The sequence below is a fragment of the Hermetia illucens genome, chromosome 4, assembly GCF_905115235.1.
Source record: "Hermetia illucens chromosome 4, iHerIll2.2.curated.20191125, whole genome shotgun sequence".
NCBI classification, from domain to species: domain Eukaryota; kingdom Metazoa; phylum Arthropoda; class Insecta; order Diptera; family Stratiomyidae; genus Hermetia; species Hermetia illucens.
In genome coordinates this window covers 113,326,230-113,342,515 of record NC_051852.1, presented here as the reverse complement: position 1 = coordinate 113,342,515, position 16,286 = coordinate 113,326,230, and the positions used below count along the sequence as shown (strand labels likewise).

Sequence of the window (16,286 nt, the reverse complement as noted above, 5' to 3'; positions counted from 1 at the left end):
TACTATTTCATCAAGCAGAGTAGAGGAAGAGATCGATGGGGATCGTGTGCCTTTAACTTCAGATATTATGGTTTTATAGGCGCCACGCCAGGGGTTCGTGTCAGCTTCATTACCCAGTCGCTTAAAGTGTTCATTTTTACTTTTCATGATGGTCACATGTAATTTCTTCCGAACGTTTTTATATTCTTCATGTAATTGCTCTTATCCAGATCGGTTTCTATTTCGCTGACTGCGCCTTCTGGCTTTGAGGCAAGCATTGCGGCATTCTTCGATTTCAGAATTCCACCAAAAGTTCGGAACTAGCTTCTGTGATACAACATACCTTGGCGTGGATACGTCATATGCTCGTCGCAACTTTTCGCCAATCTGTGAAGCTTTATTTTCTGCGCTTCCTTCAAGTGCTGTATTTTGCTGCAGAACTTCTTCGAAAATCTCCTCGCCAAACTTATTAGCCGTTTCATTCGTTTACCATGCCTGATGGTGTTGTCGCTATGTGTATATTCGTCACTCATATACCACTGCATATCCTTAGCTAAAACATCCCCATACATGTAAAAGGGAGGTGTAAAATTTTTTTTCACCAAATATAGTCATGTGGGGTATCAAATGAAAGGTCTTGATTAGTACTTTTCGAAGCCAGTCTTAGTTTTGAGATTTGTTAAAAAGGCAGGGAGTGAGAGGGGTGGAAAGTGATGATTTCTTTAACGGACCCATTCTCAGAAACTACCCAACTGAAAAATCTGAAAAAAAATCATGAAGCTACCTCGATATAGTGCCCAGGCCTCAAAATACTCTCCATATCGATATCTGTTCAAATTAAGTTAATAATAGTATATTACCATATTTCCAGGAAAATTGAGTAAAACCCCTCTTAAGTTTATCTCAGAATTATAAAAGTTGGTAGTAGTATAAAATATAATATGAAGCATATTATTCCCAAGTTTGATCAAAATCATACTATTAGTAACAAAGTTACAGTAGCTCAAAGTTGTCTTTACCGTGGAAATTTACAACCCAAAGTACTAAATCTGACAAGCTAAGTGCATATTCTTAACGGGCTACGTACAAATGGGCTAGTTCTACGCTCAAGTATACTCACACAAGAAGCAAGCAAAACCTTTCATACTTGAAGCGCCCAGCTTCCGGTTTCCCGACTTGTTATATTCTTGACCACCAGCAGAATTATTTACTAACAAATTTTCGCTTTCTTCGACAAAGGCTTCATTGCGAAAACCTACAAGTCCAAAGATCCCGAATGCAATTTTATGGAGTGTAATGTAATAAATATGATATTACTTTTATATCTAATCACAATACTCTTTTTAAAATTTTTCAGGAAGAATGTGCTCTTGACAAATGCACGTTTTGCACTTTATTTTGTCTGAATGTGAATGTGGAACTACGAGTTTGTTCCGATTTCCTGAAGTCCACAATTTGAAATTTTATATACCAATTTTGTTTAGGGGAATCCCCATTTTATAATTAAAATGTAGCAAAGGTGCATTGGTAAGATATCATTCATAAAAAGCGCACTGATTTTGGAATGGATGTGTTTGCACTATATTTTCTCCGATAGTGTATCTGCGCGCACGCCAAGCAGATAAATAGTTTCTGTTAATAAACGTGGAATTTAACACAACCTATCTCATGTTTTCAATCGAAGATGACTTTATAAATGAGTCGCGCCATTTTATCTATGAATCTGTATTAAGCCTAAAAGATATCATTTCAATCGACTCCCTCAAAACCATAGACCGGGACAGAGTGTCCCAGCAACTAGATATTCATGCTGGCAGCGTCGTATCCACAATTGACCAACAGTCGTGTCTCGCGGTTAGCATGTGAGCGCGTGTTCCGGTCTCGTACTCCGGCCCTATCTGCCTTTCTCAGGTGTGCATGATAGAGGACGGTGCGAGCGGCTGATATGCAATGCACACCGGTGAGGTGCTTCAGGTATCTTTCTGTTTGAGTGTAGATTGGTAGCCTGGGTTGCCGTAACGTTCGGAATTGCAGACTATCTCTAGCGGCCCCGGTGAGTGACTTGGTCGGCTCTCGGTTTCAGTTTCCGTTTAGTCGTTTACTGCTTGGGTGATAGTGGATTCGGTCGCTCGTCGCTAGACTTATCAGCTAGAGTAGTGTTACCTCCGACGTGGTACGCAGTGATAACCAGAGTCGCCCATTTCCGAAGCATTCGCTCTAGGCCGTCTTATTGGCGATTTTCCTTATCGCGATGATAATTGTTTTGCTTTCGTCGCCTGCAAATCTGTGAAGGCCCCTGACTGGGCTAGTTTAGAGGTCCGAGAATCGGCGTCCTATTTGCGGACGGTTGCGCACACCTTTGGAATTTGAATAGAGTGGAAAACGCGTTTGTTTTACAGTTACATCATCAGGTCGTGATAGAGTGCGAAATTGGCTTATTGAATTGTTTTTGTAGTTTTTCGCAATGATAGTTTTCGTCGCCGCGATCGAACGTAGGTCAAAGTCGCCGCCATCAAGTGCATGATCCGCTCACTATAAACGTGATTAAAAAGAAACATAAAAAGTGTTACCTAGTGCGGTGCATGTGAAGTGTACAGTGTATTCGAGAAAGCATTCAGTTAAGTGAATTTCTGGAACAAAACTAACCAGCATACGCCTCCTATTGTTAGCAGACAGTGGAACACTTTGCCAGGGGACGGAAAGAGCCCACGCCAGGTGAGAATCCGTTTAAACTTTTTTTCCATTCACACAAGTTTGTTTAGTTGCCCTACACTTGGACAAATGTTTGATTTACGTATTTACCCGGTATCAACTTACTTTCCGCTGTGACCAGCCACGGTACGGCTATGCATGAAGCACCTGTTGACCATGCTACCCTGCACCTTTTGGCCATATCCGTCTGCAGAGCATACCTTCTGGATGGGGTCTGTGCTCCGGACAGTAGCATGCATAATTAATTTAGCAGTTGGCTAATTTTATGTGAATATTCCACTGCAAATCAGCACGTCTCACGCTTTTCTTGCTGGTGAAGATGGCCAGCTAGTTTTCCTAGACCAGTTGCTACCGTGTTACTATAGCTGCTTATATACATATTGGGTACAATTTCTCCAGAACCGTAGATTCGTTTATTATTTTCAGATGACCTCTTCACTTGTGTATAAACTGGATGCATTCTATTCACAATATAAGAAAATCTGGCCGAAAATGTTTAGGGAAAAACGCGCAATGGAATTCCGACGCCCGCAATACCTTAGATTACTATGGATACTTTTATCGTTATTTTCTGTAAGGTTTTATTTCTTTGTCATGTTCTTCGAAATTATGCTTTGATAAGTAATTTACTCGAGCCTAGAAGGGGAATCTAGGCTAGATTTTTCTAGATTCGAGATTACCTTCCTGAAATAGTTTTCTTCGAAACTCTTCAAGTATTAATCAACGATTAATTGAAAACAAAGTAATCAAGTACAAAATTATAATTACTGGAACCTTTGTTTGCACATAAACTCAAAATGTTGGTTTGGTTGTGTGCAAAGGATGGTTTATAGCTTTCTGGTTTCAGCTTTTTCTTAAAACGTGGTTTTTTGGTGCTCGAGATAGCACGGTAAATAAACTAATGAACCGATTTAATCCAATTTTTTTTTACAATCTTACGGGATAATTAACGAAAATAAATTAAAAGAAAACATTATTTCTTTCCAATATTAAAATAATAAAAATGAATAAGAAAACGACAAAAATCTAGTATGCTATGTTCAATTCAATTCAATTGCCAAATTCAAAACTAAAGAAATATTTTCTTTTTTGAATCGGTTACCAGTCACTTGGTATACCTAGGCACTGCCACGGGCAATTAATTTTCTTTGCGTTCTAACGCTGAACACAGCAGCCGCCATTTTTCGTAATCATGAAATTTTGAGACTCCAGAAAGAAGCATCTCACATTTTTTCGAACACCTGCAAAATTACTGAGAATATTAAAGAAGAATGCAGCTGAAAGTAGTGAAATTTTCAACTGCATTCTTCTTTTTCTTCAGTCTTTTTCCCGTTCACAAGCGGGGTCGGCTCGTCGTGATCGGTTTCGCCATTTGGCTCTATCGAATGCCCAATCTGGTCGCAATCTTGAGGCTTTTAAATCCCCATCCAGCGTATCAAGCCACCGTTGTTTCGGCCTGCCTTTTGGTTGCTTACCGTCGACTTCGATGTTCAGACCAATCTTGGCAAGTGAATTCTCGTCAGCATGAATTACATGACCATACCATCGAAGACCCCTCTCTCGCAACTTTTCCACGATCGGTGCAACCCCAAATGTGTGATCAAAATGTGTGACGCCACTAGTCCAACGTAACACCTTCGCCTCCATTCCCGCAAGACGTAGTTCATTACTTTTATAGTTGGTCAACACTCAGAACCATAGAGAACGACAGGACGGACGACATTGCGGTAAATTTTTGATTTAAGACGTTTGTTGATACGTCGATCACAAAGAACACCAGTTGTGGAACGCCACTTCATGCAAGTTGCGTTAATGCGTGACGCAATTTCATAATGCAGTTCTGCATTGGCTGATAGCGTTGACCCGAGGTATTGGGCAGATTACTGGCGCTGACAGTGATTGTGCCTGCTTTATGGGGATTGGTCGTCAAAAATTCAGTTTTGTTTAGGTTCAATCTGAGACCGTGTTGCATGAGGCGATCATTCCATTTTTGGACAACTTACTCGAGATCATTTTTGCTATCAGATGCTAGGAAAACATAATCTACATAAAGCAATGTGTAGGGCGCAGGACGTTGGATATTCCGTGTGACGGTGTCCATCATAAGAACAAAGAGGAGTGGTGATAGGGGGCTTCCTTGATGATACAGAGACACGAACGGTTTTGATACACCCGCTTTCTCTAGATCCAGAAATGCAATGTAAAGACGAAGATACTTCTCACGGTGTTTCTCAATGAGTAACCGCGCAACGTGTATTCCGTCAGTAGCAATTTTTGACAAATCCGACTTTATTCAAGAATATTTCAACGATTTCGCGAATACGGTTGCCAAGATTGCGTTCAAAAATCTTCATGGTATGGGAAAGTAACCGGATCGGACGGTAATTTGAACATTCTGCTGGGCTACCTTTCTTTTTCCATATTGGAACAGTAGTATTTTCTTGCCAGTCAAATGGTGTTCTTCCTTCCTGAATAACCCGATTAAAGAATTCACTGAACCACAGTGTTGGGTCCCAGCTCTTCGCTTTGCAGAGCTCTGATGCGATGTCATCAGGATCTGTGACTTTCCCGATTTCATTCGTTTTATTGCCTCCTCGTCTTCAGTTGCGCTGACAGGTGGAACTGGTCCTAATGTCGGCAATAATTATGGAAGTGGAGGATGAGCAAATTCTTCAGTTGAAATCTGTTCGAAGTATTCTCGCCATCTATCCGTTGCGGCTCGATGGTTGGTAAGCAAAATACCGTTCTTGTCATTAACCCCACAAAAGTGTTCGATATCCTGTGTACGTTCATTACGACTTTTAGCAAGTCGGTACAAATCTCTCTCGCCATCCCGAGTGTCCAGTTTATTGTAAAGATTTTTGTAATGGTCCGCTCGGGTGACAGCGACCGCTTTCTTTGCTTCTCGGTTGGCATTCTTATAAATTTGCCAATTAGCAGGCGTTTTATCGTCGAGAAATTTGTGGTAGAGGCGTTTCTTTTCACGGACCTGCAATTCAACATCATCATTCCAAAGCCAAGTATCTCGGTTGATGTACCACTTACCTGGCTTGGTGACCCCAAGGACTGCAGAGGCCGCTTTGTGGATCGTGTCTTTCATTTGGTTCCATGATTCTTCCACATTCGTAATGGTCGGCAATCGTATGAGTAAGATCGTTTCTTCTTTCTTCTCACCAAATCGCCAACATTTAATGCGTCGCGGGCCAGTGCGTTCCTCACGCTGTTTAATCGGTGGCTTAATTCGTAAGACGGCAATCAACGGTCGATGTTGAGCCGCGATTGTCACATAGGGAACGACTTTGCAATCAGTGACAGTGGTAAAATGTTGTCGTCTTATGAAAATATAGTCAATTTGTGTTTTACTGTTCCCACTTCAAAATGTAGAAGATGAGACAATCGTCTGATGAACCATGTATTCATAAGTACAAGGTCATGGGCACAGTTAGATACTAGACAGCTACCTCACTCCCCCTTGCCCCTCAAGGGGGGAAATCAGTGCGAGTACACACGATTTCAAATTGTTTTGCCCTTGAGCATGAGCGAGATGTACCGAAAACCTGATCAGCTGTGTTTGACATACCGCCCGGACTTGCCAATGTAGTGGTGAGATTGGCAAGTTTTTGCTTATGTATAAGTGAATACGTGAAACAACTTTTTGCTATATGGGTGAGCACGCCGTAGTACCAGAATAGCAAAAGCTCACCGGTCTCTCTCTTACCAATACGATTTGACGAAGATTATGCCTTTTCCTTGTTTAGCGTCTCTGATGTGTACAGATAAGCTTCTGCAAGCACATTTGCAAGTGGGGTCATTTTTGTAAGGGTACTGCCTATAGTAGATCTACTGTGGTCATGGGTGTCCGCAAAATCGATTATACGCTCGCCACCCTCGTTGCGCACTCCGAAACCCTTTCCTCCATGGCACTTGTTACCGTCTGCCTCTTCATCCACATGGCCATTAAGATAACCGCCATTAAGGTTCGTATTCTTGGAAAATAAGTTGGTGATATAAAATTAGAAGCAGATAAAAACTGAAATCGCTAAACATGCCGCAGTTGGAGAACTCTTCAGCGGAATATTGTTGCGTGATTCTTTTATTTTTATTTACATTTTTCCAAAAGGGAATCTCAAAATTTGTTGGGAATATGTCTAAATTTTACTGAGTTCCTATTTATTTTTCCCGCTAAAAAACTCAAAAAGGTATGTGGCAAAGTCCCTTCTTATGTGGTGTCCCCCTTGAGGGCACTTTTCACTTATTTTGAAGCTAAAAATAAAGTCAAAGTAAAAATATATCCAGTTATTGTTATAGAGTTGCTTGTTTTTTATGTTAAAATTTTCCTTTTTTGAGATTTGATCCAACTTCTCCTGCATTTTTTGATAACACCGAGCACTCCAAGAAGAAAATGTAAATGCAGTTTTGTTAAGAACATATTTATGTAGTTATAGCCCGAATTAGAACTAACAAGTGACATGACACTTTGTTTCATTTACTTTGATCCTCCAGCGGGCCTCTTGCTCAACCTCTTTCTTGTGATTGGTCTCGAGATCCAACACCAGGATTGAAATACCATAGGTGGAAAATATCGTCACATCGTCAGCGAAAATAGACGTAAACAGACGCTCATTTGTGGGCAAATCTGCAGTATATTGCAAATAAAGTAGAGGGCGAAACACACTACCTTGGGGTACCCCACTTTAATGTTAAATTCTCGTGAGTTGAATATTTTTTTCTTCAATAACAAATCTCGTCCCAGTCTGATATGACTCAAAAATTTCGTGGGTATTCGTAGGCAGTTTTTCCATGATTTTTTAGATGAGCCTTCATGCCAGACCTTGTCAAATGCTTGTGCGATGTCAAGGAAGACGGCGAAGTAGTACTTTCTACCTCCCAGAACATAGCTTATCTCATAAGCTGATGAACTTGGGCAACAGTTCCATGTTTTCTTCTAGATCCGCACTGGTGATCCAAGTGTTGCTGCAGCTTACAGAGAAAGGGTAGAGATCTTCTCGAAGAGCTTTTATAGTGATTGAAGCAGGCTTATCGGTCTATAGGACGTGACAAGCGTAGGATCGTTACCTTTTTTCGGGATCATCGTTACTTAAGGCTATTTCCAGCATTTCGGAAAATAACCTAGGCATAAAACACCATTAAACATGTGTGCCAATTGAATAATTGCATATCTTCGCAATTCTTGGATCATTTTGCGCGTAATAAAATCGAAAACAGAAGTGTTTGAAAATTTGAAACGAATCGATAGGTGGATACCTTTGAGAAGCGAAAGTGATAATTCTTCCTCCATTAACTGTGTATTGAGCAAACATTTAACTTCTTTTGTCATTATTTCTAGAACAGCTGCCATCTGACAATCGGATCGAAATTCTTCACCCCTATCCAGAGGGAATAATTTGTGGTCGGAGAAGGATGTTAGATTTAAATTTGTTCAACGCTTCTTGTAGCTGCCTTCCAGCTGCTGCCAGATTCATTTTCAAATTCGGCCATCTAAACTGTTACCATTCACGCTTCAGCTGCCGCTTTTTTTATAAGCTAGTCTCTTATTTTTGAACCCTTTGGATTATGTGAAGCTGCATGCAGAGGTTGTTGCATGCAGAGCAGCTGATGGCAATACCTCGGTGAAACAATCTACAGCCTGATCGAGTTTGAGGTTTGATTTCAAGGACACGTTTGCTTTCAAATGCGAAGAGATGTATTTTGATACTTAAGCCAATCAGCTTGCCTTGTCGTCAGTTTGGTAAACTCGGTAGGGATTCATTAGAGATTTGAAAAAATTATGAGGTCCGGCGATTGATCGCAACTTAGATTAAAGTAAGGTAACGCAGAAACTGCTTTCTTTTTGTATTTCTCGTTTTGCCAAAGTCGATAAGTTCGAAGATTTTACGGTGACCAGTTCGGTAATAAGTTGGATAACAAATCCAATTCACAGTTCGTCGATGTGACAGCTCGGAGGGCTTCGCCTCTAGGCTAGATAAGTCTAGAGCCCCGATACGTATATTTGGCATTGAAGTCCTCAGCTTCAATAAAACTTCTACGAACCGTATTAAGTTGGCGAATACCATTCGCACTCCAGTGGCAGACTGAAGCAGAGCTCATTTTTTTACGAGAAGGGTTTGAAGAATCAGCGGCTGGTTTCGCATGGGTTATTGCATCATGTTTTGCATTGATGACGTAAATTGGTTCATGCTTTGAATGAGTTACACCATGATAGATTAGTTGCGGATTTGGAACACTGTGTTGATTTGGGACGATTGAATTTCACATCATAAGCATAAGACAAGGTCGACCGGGTTTTAGTAGGCACAAATCTGTTCCGAGGGTAGGAACCAGTCTTTGTGGTTTTGCGAGAATTCTAAGATTTTCTTCTGAGAGCGCTTCAAAGATTTCAGTCGGGTCAACTTCAGGTTCAATGCCTTTAATTGCTGTTGCTACCTATTTGATACTGCAGCTTCAAAGTAGACAGACGTTTGTCCCATTAGCATCTAACACTCACTGTAATACATATATAATATCAGAATATTCACTTTCACGTGCTACTGAAATTCAAAGGTTCAGAATTTGCACTGAAACCACAATTTAGATCTATTTTAACTTTGTTAGTAATAGTGCGATTTCAACCAAACTTAGTAGGATTATGCTTTATATTATAGCCTTATGTTATAACATGATTTCATGATTATAGAATGACCTGTACAGGGATTTTGCAGTGAATTACTTAAAAATGATAGTAATATAGTAAAACTAACTTAATCTGAACAGATATCGCGATTTTTTTCCGATTTTTCTGGTGGGAAGGTTATGATAATGGATCTATAAATGAAACAGCTACTTCTCAGCCCCAGACCGCCCCTTGTGCATTCAATATCAGAACTGAGACCAGCTTTGAAAAATACTAGTCAAGCCCTCTTATTGGATACTCAATGAACCTTTTACATATATGAACCCCCCCCCCCTTCCCTAAATTTCATCTAGAAAGATTAAACCCACCGTTTGGTGCCAATTGGTATAACTGTTTCTGGGAAAAGTGGGTGTGACAGACAAACAGACACACCGACAAACAGACACAGTAAACCCATTTTAATAAGATTATCCTTTACACACCTTAAAGAAAGAAAGATCAGAAGCGGAAGTGCCCCTATATTACCAGATCCGTACTGTCTAGACCAGACTTACAGTATTGAGAACGCCATTGAAGAATAACTGAATGTTCAGTTCATGAAAAAGCATACTCTAGAGACTTTTTATTTGTTTTACTTCAAATATAAACAAAAAAGTTAATCCCAGATTCAAGAACATGGTCCTGATTAAACTCTCTATGGATATTGGCAATTTTAATGTCCAGAGGAATAAATATTTAGTCGCATTCTGTTGACTGGGTGTTTTTTTATGGATCGAGATTGAAGATTTAAAAACAGGCTGCGGCGCCAGGTTGCATCCGGGTGCGGGATTGATACTTATTAAAACCACTCTCGCCATTGTCCTTATATCAAGACCTTCACGGAGGCGGAGACGATCTGGTTTACTTGAGGGCCTTCAAGCCACGGATCCATGACGCTTTCCGGGATTCGGCCACTGATTCTGGATTCTATTTGCATTATGCTTGCTCAAATTCACTCCTTGGTAGAGTATAGGGCATCCACACAGTCAGATTGTGCTTCAGTTTCATTATCATCACACTTAACAATGTGCATGTGATAAGCTCAAAGCAGCGAAATAAACACAAGACGGACACAGACACCCATGGCGGCTGGTATTTGAATCCAATGCAGCGAAATTGGAAGGCTCTACCGCCTCAATCATCGCACTTTCATGCTCTGGGGTCTAACAATTATATTAAAGGCGTCGTTCAATCTATCACCATGTGATTTCGATCGCTTAATATCGCAATACTTTTCGAACAATTGGGAGTATTGCCTAATCCAAAGAATTGTAAACATTTCCTATGTCAGGTGGTAAGTTAATTCTCCGTATCGTCGCACGCGAGTTCAGAGGCCGTTTTCGAAGTTATCCTACCGCTGCACCATCTCCTATACAAATGTTCATCGCATTTCCTTTAAACGGTTTTTTACATTTGTCATCCTACAAATTTGATATTTCTGAGCAGATGTATGTTCATAAGTTTCCAGACTCAGCAGACGTTTTGTATAATTTTTCTAATTGGGTTCAACTTTCACTAAAGGTGAACTAACCTTCAACTTGAGCAAGAATTCTATTGACTAGCTATTCTGACCTAAGAAAAATTAAGATGGTGGGACTGTGGAGAATGTTCCTCTCATGACCTAGGAACCGATTTCCGACAGGATCTTGACGGAGAGACTCCGAGCTAAGTTAATTGGGGCGACAAAACGCGAACGCAAGTGAAGTTGTCGTCCACATCCCAAAAGAATGTCATAAAAACATGACTGCGGGCAGATGAAGAGGAACTTATGAACATAAGGAGCTGAAATTTGCACCGATTTCGCTACCATATACCACATCATAAACTAGCTTGCAGGTGCTCAATGATCCTGTGAGAGACGTTGATGTAGGTTTCCCATTATCGTGCAACAAACAGCTGCAGTAGCGAAAAGAGCACTTCACTACAATTTCACCTTTCGTGGATGATATTGTAAACTAGCGTAGTGTGTAAATGAGCGTTGCTAGAAACAGAATCGTCTTTGTCAACAAGACGCACAAAGGGAGTGAAGCCGCTGGATTTAACAGTTTTCTTGGGAAATAATCCTTGCAGCCTCTGTGGTTAATGCAATGTTACTTTCACTTGCTCGAAAGTTTTGAGACTCTGAAACCTTCCCGGACCAAAAGAGAGAGAGATAAATAGCAACAAAACCAAGCTTCCCTGTCTGCAAGTGGCCGTACTCCTACTGTCTTCCTTAACGGACAGAATATCGAGGGCAGAAACCATTCTCTCTGGCCGAAACGGTACCGAACTTGATGTCTCTCGACATATTAACAGCTCTAATTCCGCTATCTCAATACCATCATCATCAATTGGAGTGTTTTCTGCTAATATATGGGGGTAGCACAAAGGAGCTTCTCTAATTTGAAAATTTCGAAGCTTTCATCAACTCATGTCTATGTCGTGTAATCAGAATTCTCTAGTCTGAAATAATACCAAATTTTATTTGCATACGGACTAGATACTCGTAGACGTATTGATGATAAGGCGGAAATGTCAATAGATAAGCCACATATCACGAAAGGGCGATAATTCCGTCAGGAGTTATGCTATGTAAAGAAATTTACTACTCCAGAATAGCCGACGAGTAGAGAGTCCTAGAACTACGTTGTGCAAAACAACAGTGAGGAAAGAGTACTCTCTCGGAAAATCGTCGGGGAAGCTAAACCACATTACCAAGAAACGACAACAATGGCGCGTAGTTGTGGTTGGGGCGCTATTCTCAACATAGAGGTTAATTTAAACTGCACTAGGACTGATGGAATTTTAGCCCCTGAAGCTACCCCAACATATGGATGTATTCTCCGCTATTCATCGAAGCTCAGGCGAAAAAGAATTAGCTGCCTTTGCGGTCTCTGAAGAATGATTTCTTGCAGCTTCTTCAGACATATTTGGTTATCGAATGAAACTTCGCGATTATAGTAGAATATTTGCAATCAATTTGATCTCATTTATTTTGGCGTTATTAGTGGAGAATTTTCTATTTATTTTTCGTAGTATCTTGTTATATACGTATTTCAAGGTATGATCATGCGTAGTAAGAAATTCGATCAAATTAATTTCCGTCCTCAATCTTTTCTGATCGAAGCAAAGCGCAATTGTCATGCCCCTCTTGCTTCCATTCAATATCGCCGTGAGTGGTTCCTTTGTTCAAGTTTTCTTTGTCTTTCTATTCTGGTCCAGCCTCCGTTTAGTTTCAGAGGGCCATATTATAATAATGGATAGAATCTTTCGATTTTATCCGCGTTCATTTAATGACCTTCAGACTGCAGAAACCTTACAACATCACAATTGAATACTGATGTAAATAATCTATAATTTATGACAAAGACGCAGTATTTTGGTCAACTACATATGTATTTGTATATAAATTGCATTTTAAACGAAAGTTAATTCGTCATGGGTGTTTTCGTGATAAGCTTTATCTAATATCTCTAGTACATTTCAATACTGAAACAATTTACACAAAGATTATTCGGCACGCACATCATTGCTAATTGGGATCATCCACAAAATCTGCACTAAAAAGCGATGAAGTTGCTCAGCTTCAAATTCATATTCAAGAGATGTTTGTGAAGTCAACCACAAGCATTATGTGTGAATTATGTAAAGACAAAGTAAATTATAAACTAAGTAACGACAGCTTATGATTAGATTAAGTAAGCATACACAAATAGACGCATTGCTCCCATTCCATTTATTTCATCAACTCTACAGAGGCTAGACCCTCTTTAAACGTAAAATTTTTAACGGAACCATTGAACGCCGGAATAGGAGCCCTTGTATAATGCGCCATTATATTCCCTCCGCTGTAGGGAAAACTTGCCGGAATCGGAGATCTTTTGTTGCAGCCACTCAAAAAACCAAAAACACAGTTCTTTTGTGTCAGAAAATCTGAAAGGAGCGGAAATCTCATAATGGGAATTGTCTTCAGTAAATGTACCATATGACGTTTGATAAATTCGTAATGGTAGCAGAACTAGGGGCAGAATATTAAATGAATAAGCGGGAGCATAATGCATCCGGATAAGTGTAGTTTATTAATATACGGAAAATGTGGAACGTTGTAGAAAGAACATAATGAGCATGGAAATGCTTGCAGAAGTTGAGAAACGACGGGACTGTAGCTGTTCTATGCAATTCAGAGGTTTTAGCGTTTCTTTCAAATAATATCTTGCCAGAATTTAGAATTAAGGAGCATAAAAACACAAAATAAGGAGTATCTTAAGAAGGCTGAAATAACGAAACAAATGTTTCTCCAAAGATGACGATTCAAGTTGCCCAGAAGGAGGATCAGCTCAAAGAGTAGTGACTGGCTAATACGAATACACCCCCACCCCTGAGCTTAGGATTATTCTAGAGCATAAAGCGTGCTCGACCCTTCCTTTGCTACTTAAAATTATCTAACAGGGCCTGTAAATATGCGACCTAGTTAAATATTTGATATTAGAAAATGAGTGGATAATTTTTTCTACCAGCGTAATGACAAATCAACGAATTACTTACACTGCAGGAACTAACAAAATTGGGGGACTTGTAGAACTGTGAAATGAATTACATTACTCCACATTGAATTTAAGGGGCGAGGCTATGCAGAAGTGGGGTACGTTATTTTCTTTCTCACTAAATATAGCCCTGTAGGGTTCAAAACAAAAATTTATTAGTATATTTTACTGTAAAATGCCCTCAAGTTGGAAAGTTTGGTGGAAGTCCTACTATTATTAACAAAGTTATAATAGATCAAAGTTGTCCTTTTCGCGTCAAAATACTGATAAAATATCAGTATCACATCGAATTGAATACTGAGCTTATTCCACGCATATATACTACAAGCTATGCATGTATACATAAATAGAACCATCGTGTATCCAAACATTCTTACATAAAAAGTTCACAAAACCTTCCTTAATTTTTAGTAAGTTTCTCCAATCATGTTTTCCATTGTCATTTACCTTCAAAAGCGATTTCCATAAGTTGTCTTCCTCAAGGATTTATGTAAAATAAAATCTTATTAAAATCGGTTAACTCTTTGTCTGCCTGTCACTCTCAATAAAAATATAGTGCACTATATTTTTGGGAAGCAGACTGTGAAGTTTATCCTATAATCATAATTTGAAGCATAGGCTTATTATATAAACCATGATCCCCCCAAGTTTGATGGAAATCGCACTATTAATAACAAAGTTATAATATGTCAAATTTTCTGCAATCTAAGAGTTTGAATGTCAGTATCAAACCAAAACCGAAATCTTTGATGCCCTTAATCCATTTTCTGGTGCGCTGACTTGTTGTTTTATTCGATTCTTCCAGCCTGTAAAAGGAAAAAAAAAACTGGTAAAAATTGGATTTTTTCTTTAAAAGATTATCGCCAAATTTGAACTACATTCAAAATAAAAAAAATAATAGCTGTGGAAAACTTAGCCAACAACATATACAACATATACAACAACATTGAGTTTTTAGACCCCATTAAACAATTTGAAAAAGTTGGTACTTATGTAGCTCAAGTATTGCGAAGTCCAGAAAACATTCGCCAGCTTTGGAAATGTCCGGCTTAAAAAATGTATGCTGCCGATATCTGCTCAAATAAAGCTAATAATGGTATGTTACCATAATTTTTAGTAATTGACTCTAAAACCCCCCTTTAAATCATCCTAGAATTATGAAATTTTGGCGTAATATAGGTTATAATATAAAGTACAATCCCAACAAATTTGGTGGAAATCACACTAACGAAGTTATAGTAGGCCAAAGTTGTGGCTTCCGTGCAAATTCTAAGACTGCATGTCAGTATCGCCCTAAAGTGAATATTTTGATATAATATATGCACATACATTACGTGCTAGGTTCAAACTGAACAAATGTCCACTTTAATCAGCTCAAACCAATTGCGAATGACTCCGTGGTCTGAACATGTAGGTGTGCGAATCAATCAAGGCACAGCACCAATTTAAAAATAAAAGTTCGCCATTTACAGATATTTGGAAAAAGAGATGCTTTAAGTCAAACTCATAGTTGCTAAGACTTCTTGCCAGTAGTTTAGTTTAGTGGAGAGAGCTGCAGCTCCAAGCACTCAGGCCTTTGTTAGGCTGATTGTACTATTCCCGCAGATCGTCCATTCAACGGCCCCTGGCGCGAACGCAGGAAATGCGCAGACTTTTCGTTGAAAAATACCTTACCTCTTCCTCTGAGGCCTGCGGAGGCCGGGAAGCTGCATACGAAGTACAGGGCCGTCTTTTCTTACTCCTCACATTGACCTCATTTAGCGGAAACCACCAGTATCCCGTTAAAAGCTTTGCTAGGGTTTTCGTGTCCTATTCCTTAAGGGACAACAAAAATGACGATCTTGCAGCCTGGGTTCCTTCACAAAAATTTTCGCATGCCGGCAGAATTTCAAATTTCTCCATTCGGCTGCGTGAATCCTTGAAATTTCCCATTTTAGAGTGGAGTTAATAGTGGATGGTTCTGGCCCCATCATTATGGATCCACATCCTTGATTAGCCAGTCTGTCAGCTTCCTCAATACCATCGATGTTTGAGTGTTCTGGCACCCATATCAGGAATGTTTCGTTTTGTTAGTCAATTTTCAGCAGCACGTGATCAAAACTCCACACCAACCGGCTTGATTTGTCGTTGCTGTTCAGTGCAGATAGTGCTGCCCGACTGTCAGAACAGATTCGAATGGTACGACCCCTCCATTTTTGTTGTAAACATTCTTCTGCTGCTAATGAAATGACGTACATCTCCGCTAGGTCGTCATTTTCCCGAGAGGTCGAGGCAGTTCCATAATTAGAATTCCCGCAAACACCCCTGCAACCGATCTGTTTTCCATGATTGACCCGTTAGTGAAGATAATTAAGTCTGTAATCCGAAAAGACTTGTGGCCATTTATCGGCCATTCTTTGTGA

The 16,286-nt window shown here is 39.8% G+C and overlaps 1 protein-coding gene across 2 annotated transcripts in view; it reads left to right on the top strand.

Moving 5' to 3' along the window:
• The first annotated feature begins 2,067 nt into the window (after positions 1-2,067).
• The window catches only part of LOC119653573 (echinoderm microtubule-associated protein-like 2), a 217,002-nt gene continuing 202,783 nt past the window's right edge, over positions 2,068-16,286 (top strand). For both annotated transcript variants that reach the window (XM_038058304.1, XM_038058303.1), the window contains exon 1: positions 2,068-2,694. The gene's annotated coding sequence lies outside the window, so the exon portion shown is untranslated. The remainder of the gene's footprint in view (positions 2,695-16,286) is intronic.